We start from the raw sequence: 19315 nt of genomic DNA, 5'->3' as shown, positions 1-19315 counted from the left end.
TCTGTTCTGCATTCTAAATTGACAAGAGCCAAATGATACTCTTAAATAACAAAATATCTTACTTGGCAGACGTTAACAAAATCAAAGATATTCGATAAATACTTTAACCTGTTTGACTATTCTCCCCCTCCAAAAAAAAAAAAAAAAATACATCTCTTTTTCTATGAGATTACGTTTTAGATTTTAAAACAAAAAATCGCAACCAGTTCTGCACTAGTCTGTAAATAATCGTTTCTTCTTACCTCGATCATGATGATGTTAAACACCAATATGACGCTCATGAAATACAACGGATATGTTCGGATTTGCAAGTTTAATGTTATAATCATTATAGACCAGCCACAACCAAAATTCTAACATACAAAAAATCTCCACTGAGATGGGACACGAACAAAACATGCACACTCTTGTTCCGTCACTTCATTTCAAACAAAATTTGAATACACATAATTATCATCATTCTGCTAACGCCGCATTTCAGCAAGTGATGAATGTTACTTCATTCATTATCTTGAACGTCAGGAATAATGCATACAGATTTCGTCACCTTTGATAAGTTCGTTTTTGACAAAGTCCAGTCAAGTTGCATCACCCGAACCATGGATTTTTTTTTTTTTTTGTAGCTCCATTCTCAAAATATGATATGAAAGAAAATCTATTTGCGGTTCATATCGACCCTGAAATTCACGATATGAAAATAAACGATAAATTTGTCATGTTTGTAACGTATGATATAAAAAATATATAAAATTGAATACTAGTAAAATTTAAAGTGCTGTGGCCACAAATTAACTTTTTTTTTCCTGGGACTATTTCACATGGCTCACATACAGTGAACGGGTGCTGTTCGTTATTCCGAAGGTTCGCTATTCCGAAGGTTCGTTATTCCGAAGGGTCGTTAATCCGAAACACGCAAATTCCTTATACCTAGAGGTTCGTTAATCCAAAAATGAAAAAGGGTTCGTTAATCCGAAAATTTGAGGCGTTATTCCGAAGGTTCGTTACTCCGAAGATTGGTTAATCCGAAAATGAAATTCGGAACAATGAACCTTCGGAATAACGAATCTTAGGAATAAAGAGCCTTCAGAATAACGAACCTTCGGAATAACGAGCTGTAACCCTATGAACTCTACACTAATGGAAAATGCTTACTTGATACTGCCTAGGACATATTTGCATGATTGGAGTAAAACTGAGTGGAACACATCAACTCATTTTCTTGTGTGTGTGTGTGTGTGTGTGTGTGTGTGTGTGTGTGTGTTTGTGTTGTGTGTGTGTCCAGTGGACAAAAACTGGATATATTTACAGTGGCGTATCTAGGGAAAACGGCGCCCGGGGCAAGCGCGAAAATTGCGCCCCTAATTTCTGAAAAAGTGTTCAACCCCAACCCCATCCCGGTAGGGACTTTAAGAAAGTCCATATGATATGCTTTTTCAAGCACTTAAAAGGGGTCTTTTGAGGGTGATTTTAATTTAATAAATTTAGGTACATTTTGGCGAGCGAGCGCAGCGAGCGAGCCGAAATTTTTTGTATATTTCCGCGTCATCATCACGTTTTGTCCTTATCTTCTTTCTTTTTTTTTTTGATAACTATTTTGGCGAGCGAGCGCAGCGAGCGAGCCGAAAATTTCTCTATTTCAGCTTACAAAACATAGAATTCTTGTCATTTTTTGCTTATCAAGTCTTACAATTCTAATCAAGATATAGTGACGGCCTTATAGATAACTATTTATACCAACAAACTGAGGACTTGAAAAATATACTCTAAATTAGTACGCGCGAATGAGCCGCAATTTGTATGTTTCCGCGTCATCATTACGTTTTGTTCTTATCTTGTTTGATTTGGTTTTTTTGCGCCCCCCCCCCCCCGTATGTTCGACACCTTTGGCGCCCTGCCACACACGGGCAGTGTATACAATTTCTTTTCTTTGCTATGACAGGAATTATTCTTTACTAAGATCCGAAAACGTTCCAAATATTGAAAACAGTATGACGTTTATCACTCACATTTTCGTAGTGAGTGTCAGAAAACGTGCACAGGACCTCAATGTTTGGAATCAGCGAATGACATAATTATGCTTTGTCTCCCCTCCCCCCCCCCAAAAAAAAGATAGAAAAAGAATAAAAAACGAAACACCACAAAACAAAACAACACCAACAAAGCCACAAGATTCATCCAAAAATCTTTAAAGGACAAGTTCACCATCATATACATAAGCATTGAGAGACTGCAGCAATATTAGTAGAACACATCAGTGAAAGTTTGAGGAAAATTGGACAATCCGTTCAAAAGTTACAAATATTTTAAGTATCTGCGCAGTCACTGCTGGAAGAGGAGACTACTACAGTGTATGATGCCACATGCGTACAATTATACAAGGAAAATAAAAAGAGAATTTAACAAAACTTTACTTTTTGAATAAAGCGCACATTTCTTCGACTTGCTTCTGACGTATGTTACGGGTAATATTATTCCCCCTGCCTTCTGAAAGAGAGAAGACGAGTGTTCTTTTGTTATGCGAGAAAAATGGAAATATGTTGAATTTTCTTTATTCTTTCTTTATATCGTTGTACTCATGTGACATCACAAGCTATAGTAGTCTTTTCATCCAGCCTTGACTGAGCAGAAACTTCAAAAATGTTGACGGGTTGTCCGATTTTGCTCAAACTCTCACGGATGTGCTCTACTAATATTGTTGCATTCACTCAACCCACGTGTCTATGAAGGTGAACTTGTCCTTTAATTATAAAGGATACTAGCTTGACGAGAGAATTAGAGAGGAGGGGCTGATGTAGGGGAATTTCCCTATAAAGTGTGCCCATTTGAAATCTGAAAAAAGGACAAGTTGTGTACAAGTGTGAAACGCATCATTAATGTGTGAACTACGATCGCTTTTGAAGGACTCTGAGGGCTATAATCATACGCGAGAAGGTAAAATGTCATCATGGTGACGTAGAGGGCGCCATAGTACGCCGCCCCAGAGAGGAAGGAGAAAGCCGCTTGTCTGTCTGTCTCTCTTTCTCACTTCTCTCTCTCTCTCCCTCCCTCTCTCTTTACCAGATTCTGACGAGTATACCAGCGGCTCTCCTCAGTCATCCTTCCCCCCTCGCATCTAACTTGCCCCCTTCCTCAGAGGGTAAGTCATGTGATATTTTTATTGTCTTAATTCATAGAGTAATTATAAAGTATGTATATATATTTCGACTGAAATAAATTTGCAATAAAATGTTTTCAAAACTAAAACTATCGCATAGCTGTAGATTTGAATGAAATATTGTTTCAAGTAGAATTGCATTAACGAACTTTATTTTTTCCATTTCTTACAGATTGAAATAAATCCTACAGATTATACAGGTAAGTTTTTTTTTCTGTTTTGTTTTGTTTTTTGTTTTTTTACATTTCATTAATCCATGGCTGTTATTTTTCACATCCGCCACCCTCCATTATTATTTGCATACATTTTCACTTCGCACTTTTGTTTTCCATTTTATTTTGCACTGTTGCTGCACATAATTCATTTTCCTGTCACCATATCTATCCTTTCGTTTATTTTTATCTTCTTCTTCTTGTATTACAATGTTATTTTGTATGTTTTGTACGCATGCCTACATGAACATGTAGTTTGGAGGGGTTTCTTACAACCAGACTAGCTATGGCTGGACATGGAGGGAAACGAAATATACAGTAATAATATACATAATATACAGAGCTTGATCGCAGGATGACATGAATGCTGCCGACTATGATGTCAAAGACAGGGGCATACAGATTGCAACAGATGCAAGAAATCACGACGTCCCAGGAAAAACATTGACTGATCGAGTCCATGGAAAGGTCCCTCTTGACGCCCTCTGGGGATCGACCGCGACTTATTCACTGTCATAAGGTATATGGCAGCAAAGGCCGTACCACTAACCATAAACCAGGTCATGACATACGCGTGGATTCTCGACAAGAAGTGTGGGGGAAGGGAAGTTTGGGCCGAATGGTCCAAGCTATAGCTGGTGACTTCGTTTCCGTGAGCCCTACCCTGATGAGGTGTTGAAGGGCAGGCGGGCCGACAAACTAGATCGATGCCGTGTCACGTCTTCGACAGTTGACAATATCAGAAAGTATTTCATGCTTCTCAGAGGAGTATTCGATCGCTATGACTTTCACAGCATGCCAGAAAGAATATTCAACATGGATGAGACCATGGTGGACTTGAACAAGTCTACCCGCCGTGTTGTTATCCCGAAGAGGTAAAAGCATGTCCACGCAGTGACAGTGGCTGGCAGCCAACACGTTTCTATGCTGTGTGTGTCTCCGCCTATGGAACGCCGATGCCGCCCTTCATCGTATTCAAAGGGGCGATCCCAGGCGGAGACTATACACTAGAGGAGGTCCGGACGGATGCCTCTATGGAAAGTCCGACAGCGGCTTTGTGGACGGGGAACTGATGGTAGGATGGTTCGAAAAGATATTTCTGAAGCACTGTCCTGCGGACCGTTCGGAGGCCAATCCCGTTCTACTCATACTCGATGGCCACGCCTCACATGAGGATCCCCGGATGATTCTGAAAGCCATGGAAGAATACGTCATCATCTTGGAACTTGTGCCGCACACCACACATCTGTGCCAGCTAGCACTTGATGTGGCTGTGTACAAGTCCCTAAAGTCTCACATTGGGACTTTTGTGAAGAAAGGCCAGGCATTGCGCAGTTCACCGTGGATCTCGAAGGAGATCCCGCGAATACTGAAGATATACCGTTTGAGGCCGCAATGTCGATGTACAATATCAAGAATGGCTTTGTGAAGACAGGGTTCTTTCCGCTAAACCCAAACGCCGTGGACAAGGAGCAGTTGGTTCGCTCACGGAAAATGCAATCCCATCGGCGGGTGTTGACCTCGCAATTCTTCCACAGTACCGTTTTTCCGACGCAGCGGTGCAAGCTGACACGGCACCTGATGGATAAGACCCCCAAGTGGCAGTCGACGGACCACAGAACGAGGAAGACCCATCAGTGGCAACCGGAAGGAAGACAGACCACAGGAACTGAGGAAGATAGCTGTCCTTCAGAATCCGCTGGTTAAGTTCGTTGTGGTATCAGAGGAGGTGGCATCAGTCTTCCTTCAAGAAGAATACGTCCCTCCTGGAAAGAAACTGCCACCACGAGGCAGGAGTTCTGCAAGGATTCTCACAGTGGAGGAGGCAAAGGAGACTTACAATCTGCACTGTGAGATGTTTTTTATTTTCACACAAAAACAGTCGGCAATCTGAAATTTCATCTGAACCAAAATTTTAACATTCTTTAATCTAGTGCTTTCCTCTGAAAGAACCGTTCAAAACAAAACCAACTGTCAATGTGCAGAAACTGCGTACATGAATCAACAGATTTCCGTTACCACTTTGCAGTACATAGATAGGTAAAAAGGTGATTTCTGTTTGCCCAACCACGTAACCCCCCCCCCAAAAAAAAAACAAACAAACAAACAAACAAACAAACAAACAAACAATTCTAGTAAGAAAGTGGAGTCCTGTTATAAGGTTCCAATAAGATACAGGTACACATTTTTAATCAATTTGGTGTTAAATGTACACAATGCATGACATCTTGAGGCATATTATACGCCGACACCGCTGGAGTGTTTTTTTTTTCAAATTTTTGACTTGGACACTGGAATCAATCATCTTATCAATATCAACAATGTAAATATTTTTCAGAATCCATGATTACGTTTGATAGACTTAAAGCGGAATACTAAAGAAATATAATTATATATCAAGTGAAAGAGTGGGGCACATAGAACAATTTGTCGTTTACATCGTTTAAAATGGCCTTTTTGAAGTGGAGTTAGAGGATTTTGAACATTTACACCTGTCACCCCCTGAAATCTAGGTCACAGCGTAAATTTCGAGGCTTTGCCGATGACGTCATGGGATGAAAGGAATCGCGCAAGGTCTCGAGCGCCGCAGGCCCCCGCGCGCATAATGCATGCATTGTATCATACAAGTTGTTGTAGATAGTATTTGCATACAAAGTTTAACAGTTTGTTTTTCGATAATGCACGCCATGCAGTGATGATCAGGATGATTTCTTGGTGGAATTTGAATGTGGGAGCGATGATGAACTGATTGATACAGTACACACTAGTGATGATAACGATGATGAAACTAGTGATGATGACCCTGGTGAAGTTGGAGAGATAGATGTTGCTGACGAGCCGCACGGCGGGGCGCAGGAGGGAGACGCTACGACCCCGGGCGAGCTAGTGGGGAAGGCCCAGGGCGGTCCGGTTGAAGCGGACGGACTTAGTGGAGATTGGCAGTACGAGCCCTTGCCACACGGCAGGCCAGGGGACAATGTTGGTGACGCAGGACCAATACCAGGTAGACTTCAAAATTTAGATGGGTAAGAGTTTTTTTTTTTTATTCTGAACTGAAAATGAACCGAGCTTAGTGCTGACTTGATCTCGTACTTCAGAGCAGCAGTAGGCCTAACTATGAACACAGCCCAGTCGCTGTAAGTAGCGCAGCGTCTGGTCGGGCTACGTACATTTGTATTATCAATCACATCACACTCACTCCTATACAGCCCAGTCGCTGTACGTAGGTACGTCGCGACAGGTATTCGCACAGCGTACTTACAGCGTCTGGTCGGGCTAACTCACTCCGTACTCCCGTTCACAGCTCATCAGCATTCTATGTAGCAAGAGCTAGGTACTGCACGATCCATTCATTACTTCACCGAGTCCATCAAAGTTTTATCACTATCGATGAAAATCGCAGTGCTCTGTATCGTTTATTTTATCACCAGATAGGCCGGCCGGCCTAGTTAAGACTTCGACTTAGCAGATGCCCGCGCATTGATTGCGTGGTATCTAGCATTAGCGATCCACGTACGCCGAATGTTTCGCGAGTTTTTTTTTATTATCATTATTATTATTATTTTCACCAATTTCGCGAACCTGGTGCTTTTTGCAAATTTAAAAACACAAGAAAAGTATTAACTCTCTTTCCGTATATATTTCCTTCTTCCGTGGTGTACTCCGCAACCACGAATTTAAGCACTCGCGAAATTATTGGCGAGTCCCGATTCGCGAAAAAATAGACTCGCTAAATACATGTACAATATGTATATGGCGTACACAGCTGTAGTACTACCAAGGAACTGCCGATATAATACATTTGTACGTATCAAAGAGGTACGAAGCTTGGGCCTCTCCGCTCTTTGATACACGGAGGCTACTGCACTGCGACATACGCGGCCGGTGATGGGCGCATGCATGTGACTGATCGACTACGAAGCACCATCGTACAGGCACTAGGCCTGACAGCTTCTGTATTCGTTGCCTAAATAACACGTAACAGACTCTATTTAAACGAGGAAATGTGTGATTTCATAGGAGACTTGAAGTAGAAAACAATTTTATTTTATTTTTTGTGACATTCTGATAAAAAATGTGTTGGGATTTCGGGGTATGAGCCTCGACATCACGCTCTCATCGAGAGCATACATAGGTAAGCTTAGGCTGTTGTGTGATACTTCCGGGTTTGCCTTTCATCCCATGACGTCATGGACACGCCCCCAAAATAACCACGGATCTTCCGATTGAGCATGATTCAGGATACAATTTTTCTAAGCAGCCGTTCTCCAAAACGCAATTTTCTAAATGGATGAATTAAAGGCCGCTGTGTTTAACATGCTCTATGCTTGAAATGGGGGAATAATCCAACAAAATATGCGTTTCCTTTAGTATTCTGCTTTAAGAATTTAAATTCCAGATTGTAGCATTACCTACACAGAAAATCAGAGTTTTAGTAGAATTTTTTAACAATTCCATTGTAAATCTGAATCACATGAATTATATAGGTAAGAAGCTACGTACACTGATGATAATTCAACACCGATAATTTGCCAAGACATATTAATCTGTAAATAAGTAAATCATCAACGTTATGTGACCGACACAAAACAAGTAGACCTTCCTAAGATTGTCTCACATTGAATTTTGTTAGATATTCTCCAAAAAAAAAATGTTCGTATTCAATACTGTAACATTTAAGGTTTGACATCTATTTTCCATTTTATGTTATCAATGTGGAATTTCGCTGCGGCAAGTCAATCAAATTCATATTTTTGTAAATATTTTTTGGCTGGACCAATGATATGTGGTTTACCTATTTAGTTATTTCATAATTAAAGATGTATTCAGCCTGATTTCTTGGAAAAACAATTCTTGAAAGTTACAAGACATTGCGTATAAATACAATGAAAATAAGAAGTTAAAAAATGTCTCCTATTCTTTTGTATTTTTAAGTATGAGAATGTGTGTGACTGCGTGTATAAGGCGTAGGGGTGGGGTGGTGTACTGCTAAAGTGGAACCTCGTTTTATTTAGCTCTGATGCATCAAAATCCTTTAATAATAAGGTGATTTTGCTGGTCTTAGCTCTTTACATGTTTTTTCTTTCTTTCTTTTTCCCCTAATACAAAAATATACTGGAGTACATGATACATGGTCCCAATGTCCTTTTAGCAATTAACAAGGTTCGCTGTTCTATGTGGGGAGGGTGGGTGCTTTTTCGTGTGTGAATGTGTAAAATATATGTGTGTGTGTGTGTGTGTGTGCGTGCACAGTGTGCGTGTGTGTATGTGGATGCGTGGACATGTCCAAAGGGGTGATTATAAGTACTTATAATATTCCATTTCTGTAAGTGGACAATAAGGATTATGGCGGGGGAAAGAAAGAAAAAACACACTTTTATGCCAGCAGGAAGATCATCTGAGCTGACAATCGATCATACATGTATAATGTACATCACTTCATTTCAAAATCTTTATTTCCAATAATGCATCATTCTTACAAATGAACAAATTGATAAAGGCAATGTTTAAAGTTCAATGAATACAGAATAAACATTCATAGAAGTACAAGAAATAAAATACAAACAGAATAAAGAATAAACATTCCTATGAATTAGGGGGAAATGACAGCCAAAAGTTCAATTACAATGCTAGGGTTAACCTAACCCTTACGTGGTATTTATGTTAGTTCATTTCGCTGAAAATTTAAGAAAGCAGAAACCTTAGGAATCGTTATGCAGGCTATGTAGAAACTGAGGAGGATGCCTCGAAAGGAATTGTACGAAATTTGATCAACGTGGAGGTCTCTGCGAAGTCGAATCTGGACCAGCTGAATGCCGGTAGGCCCAAGCATGGCGTGACATGGTAAACCTGTCCTACATACAAATACAGGAGTAGGTCTACGTGTATGACCACGTACAAATTACAATGTTGAGAATGCCTCAAAACATTTATTTTGTATTCTATTACCTATATTGCTGAACAGGTCGTTGCGGCAGAGGTTTGAAATTCAAGCCCGCCAGGGAATATTTTTCCGTACATGGAAACGCTATGGGACATGAATTATTCATAGGTTGAGCTAAAATTTTGAAGTGCGCAAGCTTGACCAATTTGTTTACGAACGAACGGACTCGCATACTGTACATACATGATCACATGGAAACTCGTTAGGGCCAATATTGCACTCATCTTCGATTCGTGCAAATTAGGCTCAAACTCATGGAATATATCTGGTATTCCATGAAGTAAAACCATCGAATATAATTATTATTATCATTATCTTAAATGAACATAATTCAGAAGGCATAAACTGGGAAGTCAGATATCACGATATTGCCTGCCGTCTGCAAAGACACAAAGCTAGAGCTTACAAAGTTCTTCATTCTCGTGCTTATTGTGACGTCACAAGTACATTGTAGTGTGTTTTCTATGTTTAATAGGCCTACATTTCTAATTTTATAATGTATGAGGATTTCAATCAGAAAGCTTTTGAAACATGACACTTGTTACCTTAAACCTTTTCTTTTTATTCAGGCTAATTAAGGTTTATTTTCAATTGGTCTAATTCCAATTCGTCCAATTACTAGTACCAACTCGTTTTGGTCTACCATCAATTCTAACTGCCGTTTCACCATTTCGTCTAATAACCAGTTGAATATTTTGTTCCCCTCTTTTTCAGGTAGAGATGATGTACCCGATGAATGGTTTGCTAACCTTCACCCTGCCGAGCAAGCCGAGTTTCCTCCTGATGCTGACGACAAGATAGTTGCCTCTACATCACATGATCCTCAGATCGAAAGGCTTGACTCTCTTTCTTTGCAGAGGGATCATGATGATAATTTCCTTCACAGAGGAAAGAACACGCGGTCTAAGAGCCTTTCAACCAAGCTTGAGGATATTTTTCAAACCTTACGTTCCAGTTGCTGTTGGTATCTGAGTCTGGATACATGTATAACCTACGTCATTGAAAATGTTACCTAGACTATATCAAAGCTTTGATAAGGTAAGTTTGATGGCTGTTTAAAACTTGGTCTAAGACCATCTTTTGGGGAGATCGTTTGAGTCGATGGATTAATCAATAGGTGTATACTTTCCATCGGTTCTCAATTCGTTTGACCTATTTTTTTCCCTTTTTTTAAACTGGTCTGTAGACATCAGAGTTCCACTTTGGCTATGGGATACGTACGATTAGCCTACATATGCTCAGTCAACATTTTAGGCATGTTCATTCAGGCTAATAGTTGTTACTGTAGGTTTATGCCTTAATATAGCTAATCAGCTTATAAATATACTGGTACACTTGCATTGATTGTCTCTGTTCTCTCATTTCAAGGGTCCATATGGGTGTTGGGACGAAGAGGATATGGGCATGGCCCTACGGCAGTATAAAGATGAGGGTCAAAAGCTCACCACAGTCTGTGAAACATATGGCATTCCCAAAGCCACATTCTTGAGACATTTTCGTCAAAGCAACAAATATGCAAATGGAAATGTACAACACTTCGATCATCCAACATTTCCTGACGAACTGGAAAATCACCTTCGTTGTCGAATATCTACTGGAAAGGGATTCGATGCTTTTCTTGTTTTATTGTATTATAATCTTCGTCAATATGTGCAAATCATTGTCTTCCTGTTAAGTAATTTCAATTTCATCTTTAGAATGATTTAAGTGATAAAGAAGTGAAATGCAGTGTTCTCAGTATACAAATCGTATTTTCAAGAACTCAGGGTCTGTAACGAATTCTTAATCAATTGGTAAAGAACTCATTTGATATGTTACGGATTCTAAATTCGTTTTTAATAAATTCTAACCCATTCTGTCAACTGTTACATTATCTTCTTTTTTTTTGGGGGGGGGGTCGAAGAATCACATTATATGTGATTAATGTACAGCCCAAATTTTGATGTTAGAGTATTTCTGATTATCAAACATTTATCTGAAATCAAAACATTAAATTTCTGGCCTTAAACTACAAATCTGAACAAGAAATTACTGATAAACGCACAAACGGTCAGAGTGAGCCAAACATCATTGCAAATATCATATTATGAAGATTTTCAGGTAGTGGTTCTTTTTCAACAAGCGCTCCTTTACGGTAAAGGTGAAGTTTGGAGGATTGATTGAATTGACATTTTACTCCAAGTGAATTGTTGGAACTGTTCGAACTTGTTTGAATGTTCGTACCTGAAATTTGGAAATGAATAGACATTGGTCCTATTTATTTTTCAATTTTTTAAAGTCCTTTGATCTTTACAAAATTGAAATTGAAATCACGTGATAATGTAAGAAAGTTTCAATAGTTGTTACAAATAAAGAGATGTTTTCATTATGAGTCACCGCTACCATTCTCTAAGGAATGTTTATATATAATTTGAAATTTGGAAATTCCAGAGAGCCAAACTTGCCTGTATCCCATTGAAATGAATACAAACTTCTTGACTCTTAAGATTTGACTCGAATAAATGTTGAGCATTAAATTTTATTTCTTTAACTGTTTTTCTCTTTATTCAAATATGAATAACCTAAAATAAAATAAGGGGAAAAAGGAGGCATATCACTGCATGATATATTCATAGTATACCGAAGTAATGGATAGAAAAGGAAATTGAATTTAGGATATGACAAAGAACAATAAATCACCATTAAAAAAGGGGGATAGGCCCCAGTTTCAAACAATCGGGGAAGGGGACTGAAACAGCACAAAGGGGGGTGGTGGTGGCAGCATTTCATGAACTCCGCCAATAGGGGGGAATACAGCTCCCCCCCCCAAAAAAAAAGATAAATAAATAAATAAATAAATAAATAAATACATACATACATACATACATATATAAATAAATAAAAAACATTCAGATTAAAAATTAAATTTAAAAAAAAAGTACTGGATACACCAGTGCCTGTAGTCAACCATGAACCAGAAGATACGGCCTTACTTTGGATGAAATGGGCTGCCTTCCAACATTGTCTGAAGTCCCCTTTATTGAACGGGATAGTCCCCTATATCCAAACGAACAACTGCTGGTAACCGGGCTGTCTGAATGCTCATGACACTATTTCCCGATCGCGATAAACATTATGAAATTGGAAACATTACAGATTCAGTCTGGAAGATTTAGTTTTTAATGTCTCCATCGGTTTTATAGCTCCACAGCCTAAGTCCTCAACCAAGCCTTTCACTATAATGAGAGGGGGAGGGGATAGCAGAGGCATTTTTCTCCTGCAACTAACTGACGTGAAGTTTCGTTTGAAATTCTCTGTTCACGAATGACACCACTGATTAATGCCCACCCGGGAAGGGTGTGGAGTGTGCAAATGAGTGAATTATAGAAATATATGTGGTCAACGCTATAATTTTCGCGTTTTACCGGTAACCTTTTTTACGACTTTCCCCTTTTTTGTATTCCCTATACCAGACGGTGAAGAAGATCCTCGATGACGACGGAAGGAAAACGCCCTTCAAAGACAACCTCCCAGGAAAAGATTGGCTGAAAGGGTTTAAACGCCGTCATCCGGACGTAGTATTCAGAACACCACAACTCCTTGGGAAAGAGCGGGCAGTGCTAACTCCAGCACGGATACAAGAATGGCACGACGAAGTGGAGCAATATTTGACCAGCGTCAATGCGGCTACCATACTGACAGGAGAGGGGCGGATGTTCAACTGTGACCAGTCGGGATTTGTTCTTGGTGTGGGGAGGGTGCAGCGCATCATGGCACAAAACCCCGGCGAGTGTGTTACGAAGCTCAACTATGAAAATGTTCATTTACAATTTATAAAAGTAGCCAGTCAAGTTTATATTATGTCAATACACTATTTTCCCCCATTTTAGGTAAAGGAAGAGATGATGAAGCGTTCAGGTTGCTCAGACAGCATGAAAATATTGTTCCTGCGCTTTTTCCTCTCCTTGGAAAACGGATTAAATTCCTGAACCAGCACAAAGTACATTATCGTCAGGTTTTTATCCATATACAGGGAGTGTAATGACAGTTTTAGTAAAGATTTTCTGCAAGATACAAGTACATTTGTACAAGTTAAATATGCAAAAGCTGAAGCCGGAGAAAGCCTCTTCATGGTCACAATGACGTATTTTACGTCTGGAAGCAGAGTTGTCAGTGGGATCACGTTACCTATGATGGTGTTACTTTGTTCTGCTTGTAACAAAGTGGTTGCTGGAGGGACACACAAGTTGTTAAACATTTAAGGGTAATGCACTCTCTTGTAGAGGGTGAACAATTGTGAGACAGCGCCATGTAATGGGAGGTGTTACAGAACATCTAAATACACATGGACCCTTTAAAAAAAAAGACATTTAGAATCCAATCACAGCACGGTATTTGATATCAATGTTCCTTTGGTAAATAAAACATTCCGAATGAAGAAAATGGAGAAGAGAACAATGAGCCACAATTAGATGACAATTCGACGGAGCTGTTTCTTCCAGAAGATCATAATGTAGATCTATAGATGTGAACCATCTGAAAGAACAATGTGCTGAAGTTGTTTACAAGTTGGGGCATCCAGCAGTACAGCAAGCACCGTAAATCTGGTGACACAACCTACCACAAACATGTTTACAGCTTGTATGGAGTACATCGAAAATACAATGAAAATTGTAGTCCCAAGAGTAGGAATCACTCCTGAAACTGAATCCGTCGTAAACAGTCTGCTAGATGACATAAAGGAGTTTTTTGAAGGATGTTGATACTGATTATAAATTAATAAAATTTCTTGAAAACACTGAGAAATTTCATCACAATACTCATAGCAAAGATGGACTTCTGGTCGATTTCCAGGATGGAGAACACTGTAAAAGACATGAATTCTTCACTGAACACACAAGGATTCTTCTCTACGCTGACAATTTAGCGGTAAATAATCCTCTAGGAGATAAAGCTGGTATACATAAGCTAGGATGCCTTTATTACACTGTAAAGAGTTTACCCGCTATATTCTCGTCAGGTTTGAAGCAGTGTTTTGTATTGGCGCTCTACAAAGTAGCCGATGTCAAGCATTATGGACTAGGTACCGTGGTTCAGAGAACAGGACATCAAAGTTCTGGAAGAAGGCCTTCAAGTCAAGCAGTGCTTGCACAGGCAGACTTCGCATTGCAGTTGCTCAAGTGGTGGTTGACAATCTCAGGGTGAACAGCATATCAGGATTTACAGAGTCGTTTTCAGCCAATGATGTGTCGTCATTGCAAGGTGACACAAAATGTGTTGAGGAACCAATGTGTCGTAGATACTGTTCTTGAAAGAAATGTTCAAAACTATGATGAAGATGTTGCACAGAATGATGTACGCGAGACTGGAATTCGGAAAGCGTCTATCTCGAAGGAGTTACAAACATTCCATGTAATTTGGAATTATGCTCCAGATGTTATGCATGATATGTTGGAAGACGTTTCATGCATGTGGGAACTGAAACTAGTGACTAAGCATCTGATTGCTTGCTGAACATTCTCTCTTGCAGAACACAATGAGAGAAAAAGTTTTGATTACGAATTCCAAGACGCACCAAATATGCCAAACATCCAGAATCCAGTCAATGCTACTGGTCAAAATGCCATTCAGGCTTGGCGCATTATGCCTCATTTTTGTCAGATGATGCGTGATCTAGTGGAAGAGGACAATACATACTGGGAGGTAATAGTTCTGTTATTACAGTGCATGCACGTCGTATTTTCTCCAAGGGCAACAAGGGAAGATCCTGAAGCATCTGATTAGACACCACCATGAATTGTATACATCTCCATGTCTTTGAGGAGCACGTGAGACCCAAGCACCACTTCATAGTGCATTACCCTTTATGGGGTTTGTAGGACCATTGCGTCATCAATGCTGGACATTTCGTTTTGAAGCTAAGCATCATTTCCAGAAACATCTCGCTCATCTAAATTGCAACTTCAAATCATTGCAAAGAACAATGTATCTTGCAAAAAGACATCAGATTCAACTATGCCAGAACTCAATCACAGAGCCACGAGTATGAGATTCATCTCTGGAAATTGGCCTGAATCAAGTGCTCCTGCTCATCAGCTTAGATAATGCAGAAGTCATGTCTCATTTATTGGGTGGATATTCCCTTTACGATGATCTTTTCCTTGCGAAAATGGATCAGATTTTTCGGAATTACAAACAGTAAGGGAATGACAGCAGCCATTGGGAAGACAGACATTGATATTGAGCCCGTCTTTGGCAAGATCATACATGCGAGTTTATTGGAAGATTCACATGTAAAACTGATAGTACAAATCAGGTGGACAAAGGAAGGATTCTCTCGGCATCTACACGCATATGCCGTAACCTCAGGTGATCCCAGAGAAGTCATTGCTGTGGACATAAATGATCTGGTTGACTTCAATCCACTTCATGCTACTAAGGCATACATGCAAGATGGCATGTGGTACATCTGTCCTCGCTACAAACTGCAGATGTGGATCACAACGCCACGTCAAGGCCATGAAGGAGTGCTTCAAACGGTTGAAGATGGCTGCGAAGGCAGAAATTTCTGCCTTCGTAAATGAACAGAAGAGGACTGAGGAGGAAATCCTCCCCCTGTGCCGGGGGAAATGACGATGCTCATTAGGTATGTGGTACATCTGTCCTCGCTACAAATTGCGTGAAGAAAGATCCCACATGCATCCCTCCCCACTGTGAGCAGATTCTGTGGACATTACGATCTGACATGTATGATGATTTCATTCCCTTTAAGGTATACTTCCTGTTGTGTGCCTGGAAGATGATGTCTTGAACTTTATGGCCCGTATTCTACTGAAGACCAAGGTTTAAACCCATTTTAGACTCACTTATGGTTTAGCTAGACCGGAGGTTTAATTTTGTATTCTGCTAGCGTGGTTTAGCTAAACCTGTCTATCTCGGGTTTAAATTAAACCCGAGATAGACCTTGGTTTACATTGAGTTTAACTGCTCATAAATAATTTAGTACGTGTCTGCTATTTATGCGCGTGCGCATTGTGACCAGAAGCAGATGTCTCTGTCGTCTGCTGGCAATGGGCGCCATCCGAACGGGCCAAAAAAAAAGAAAAAAAAATGAAGCGTACCGATAGCTGACGATCGATACACGGGAAAGCTGGGGCATAGAGAGATCCGAAATGGCGACAGGCAAGCTGCAGTGACAGTGTCGCGTGAATTGGACATCAGCGGAGAAGGAATTCCTTCTGAGTCTCATAATAGGAAATGCTGACATTCTGCGGCAGGCTAAAAGTGATTACACCTCAAACCTAAAGAAGCAAAGAGCCTAGGAGGAAATGCAGGGGAAATTTGCAAGCAGATTTTGGATCACAACGCGACGTGAAGGCAATGAAGGAGTGCTTCAAACGGTTGAAGATGACTGCGAAGGCAGAAATTTCGAACAGAAGAGGACTGAGGAGGATCTCCTCCCCCTGTGCCGGGGGAAATGACGATGCTCATTAGGAATGTGGTACATCTGTCCTCGCTACAAATTGCGTGAAGAAAGATCCCACATGCATTCCTACCCACTGTGAGCAAATTCTGAGGACACTACACGTTGACATGTACGATGATTTCTTTCCATTTAAAGTAAACTTCATATTGTGTGCCTGGAAGATGATGTTTTGAACTTTATGGCCAGTATTCTACAGTAGATCAAGGTTTAAACCCATTTTATTTGGAATTTGAGTTTGGTGTGCACCCATGGAGGTTGCCCCCTTTGTAGCTCTCTCTTGTTTGCTATCTATTTGGTGTTTATTGCGTGTTTGATTCTTTCAAGAAGGCACTTAAAACTTATCTGTTCAAGTATTGATGATTGTATAAATATGTTACTACTGTGGTATTATGTCATGATCGATTGTATGTTATGTCAAGCGCATAGAGAATTTTGCTAGTTATTATGCGCTTTATAAATATGAATTATTATCATTATCATTATTATTTTAGACTGTTATGTTATGTCAAGCGTTTTAGTTTTATGTTTTAGATTGTTATGTTATGTCAAGCGTATAGAGAATTTTGCTACTTATTATGCGCTTTATAAATGTGAATTATTATCATCATTACTATTTTAGACTCACCTATTGTTTAGCTAGACCCGAGGTTTAATTTTGTACTCTGTTAGCGAGGTTTAGCTGAACCCATGTCTATCTCGGGTCTAAGACCTTGGTTTAAATTCAGTTTAACTGCTCATAAATAATTCAGTACGTGTCTGCTATCTGTGCGCGTGCACATTGTGACCAGAAGCAGATGTCTCTGTCGTCTGCTAGCAATGGGCGCCATCCGAACGTGCAGGCTAGAAGTGATTACACCTCAAACCTATAAAAGCAAAGAGCCTGGGAGGAGATGCAGGGGAAATTTGCAAGCAGATTGGGATCACAACGCGACGTCAAGGCCATGAAGGAGTGCTTCAAACGGTTGAAGATGACTGCGAAGGCAGACATTTCTGCCTTCGTAAATGAACAGAAGAGGACTTGAGGAGGAAATCCTCCCCCTGTGTCGGGGAAATGACGATGCTCATTAAGTATGTGGTATACATCTGTCCTCGCTACAAATTGCGTGAAGAAAGATCCCACATGCATCCCTCCCCACCGTGAGCAGTTTCTGTGGACATTACACTTTGACATGTACGATGATTTCTTTCCCTTTAAAGTATACTTCATGTTGTGTGCCTGGAAAATGATGCTTTGAACTTTATGGCCCGTAATCCACCATAGATCAAAGTTTAAACCTATTTTAGACTCACCTATGGTTTAGCTAGACCCGAGATTTAATTTTGTACTCTGCTAGCGAGGTTTAGCTAAACCCATGTCTATCTCGGGTCTAGATTAAACCCGAGATAGACCTGGGTTTAAATCGAGTATAACTGCTCATGAATAATTCAGTACGTGTCTGCTATTCATTATTTATTATGACCAGAAGCAGATGTCTCTGTGGTCTGCTAGCAATGGGCGCCATCCGAAAGGGGAAAAAAAAATTGAAGCGTACCGATAGCTGACTATCGATACACGGGAAAGCTGGGGCATAGAGAGATCCGAAATGGCGACAGGCAAGCTGCAGCGACAGTGTCGCGTGAATTGGACATCAGCGGAGAAGGAATTCCTTCTGAGTCTCATAATAAAAATGCTGACATTCTGCGGCAGGCTAAAAGTGATTTACACCTCAAACCTAAAAAAACAAAGAGCCTGGGAAGAGATGCAGGGGAAATTTGCAAGCAGATTTGGATCACAACGCGACGTCAAGGCCATGAAGGAGTGTTTCAAACGGTTGAAGATGACTGCGAAGGCAGACAATTCTGCCTTCGTAAATGAACAGAAGAGGACTTGAGGAGGATCTCCTCCCCCTGTGCCGGGGGAAATGACGATGCTCATTAAGTATGTGGTATACATCTGTCCTCGCTACAAATTGCGTGAAGAAAGATCCCACATGCATCCCTCCCAACTGCGAGTAGATTCTGTGGACACTACACTTTGACATGTACGATGATTTCTTTCCCTTTAACGTATACCTCATGCTGTGTGCAAAGGCAAAAGGCAAATATTTCTATCCATGATGAATTAATTTTCTTTCCTATCTTCTAAAAAATAAAGTATGACATTTACAAGCGTTGCATATGCACACTCCTAGTATAATACATGTATAACTAAATGGCAAGGGTTCATCACAAATGCCAAGGAGGTTATAATTTCATCTGCGTGTGTTTGCTTGTCTGTGTGCAAAATAACTCAAAAAGTTGCGAACGGATTTGATTGAAACTTGCACGAAGCTTTTGATTTAAATAGACATGAAATGTTAATTCAAAAGCTTGGTTATTATGAGAGAGGTCATCCATTAAAGTGGCTCAGAAGTTATTTGAATAATCGGACACAAGTTACATTATACAAAAATGCTTTATCGGATACATGTGATGCATATTAGGGTCATTCTTATTTTTGATATTTCACGTGTGGTAAAATCTATTTCATATGATGATGAAGCTACTTCATTGATTTCTCA

The sequence above is a fragment of the Diadema antillarum genome, unplaced genomic scaffold, assembly GCF_040938485.1.
Source record: "Diadema antillarum isolate AM-2024a unplaced genomic scaffold, OU_Dant_1.0 seq00001098_RagTag, whole genome shotgun sequence".
In the NCBI taxonomy this organism is placed as follows: Eukaryota; Metazoa; Echinodermata; class Echinoidea; order Diadematoida; family Diadematidae; genus Diadema; species Diadema antillarum.
This window is presented reverse-complemented; position numbering follows the sequence as displayed.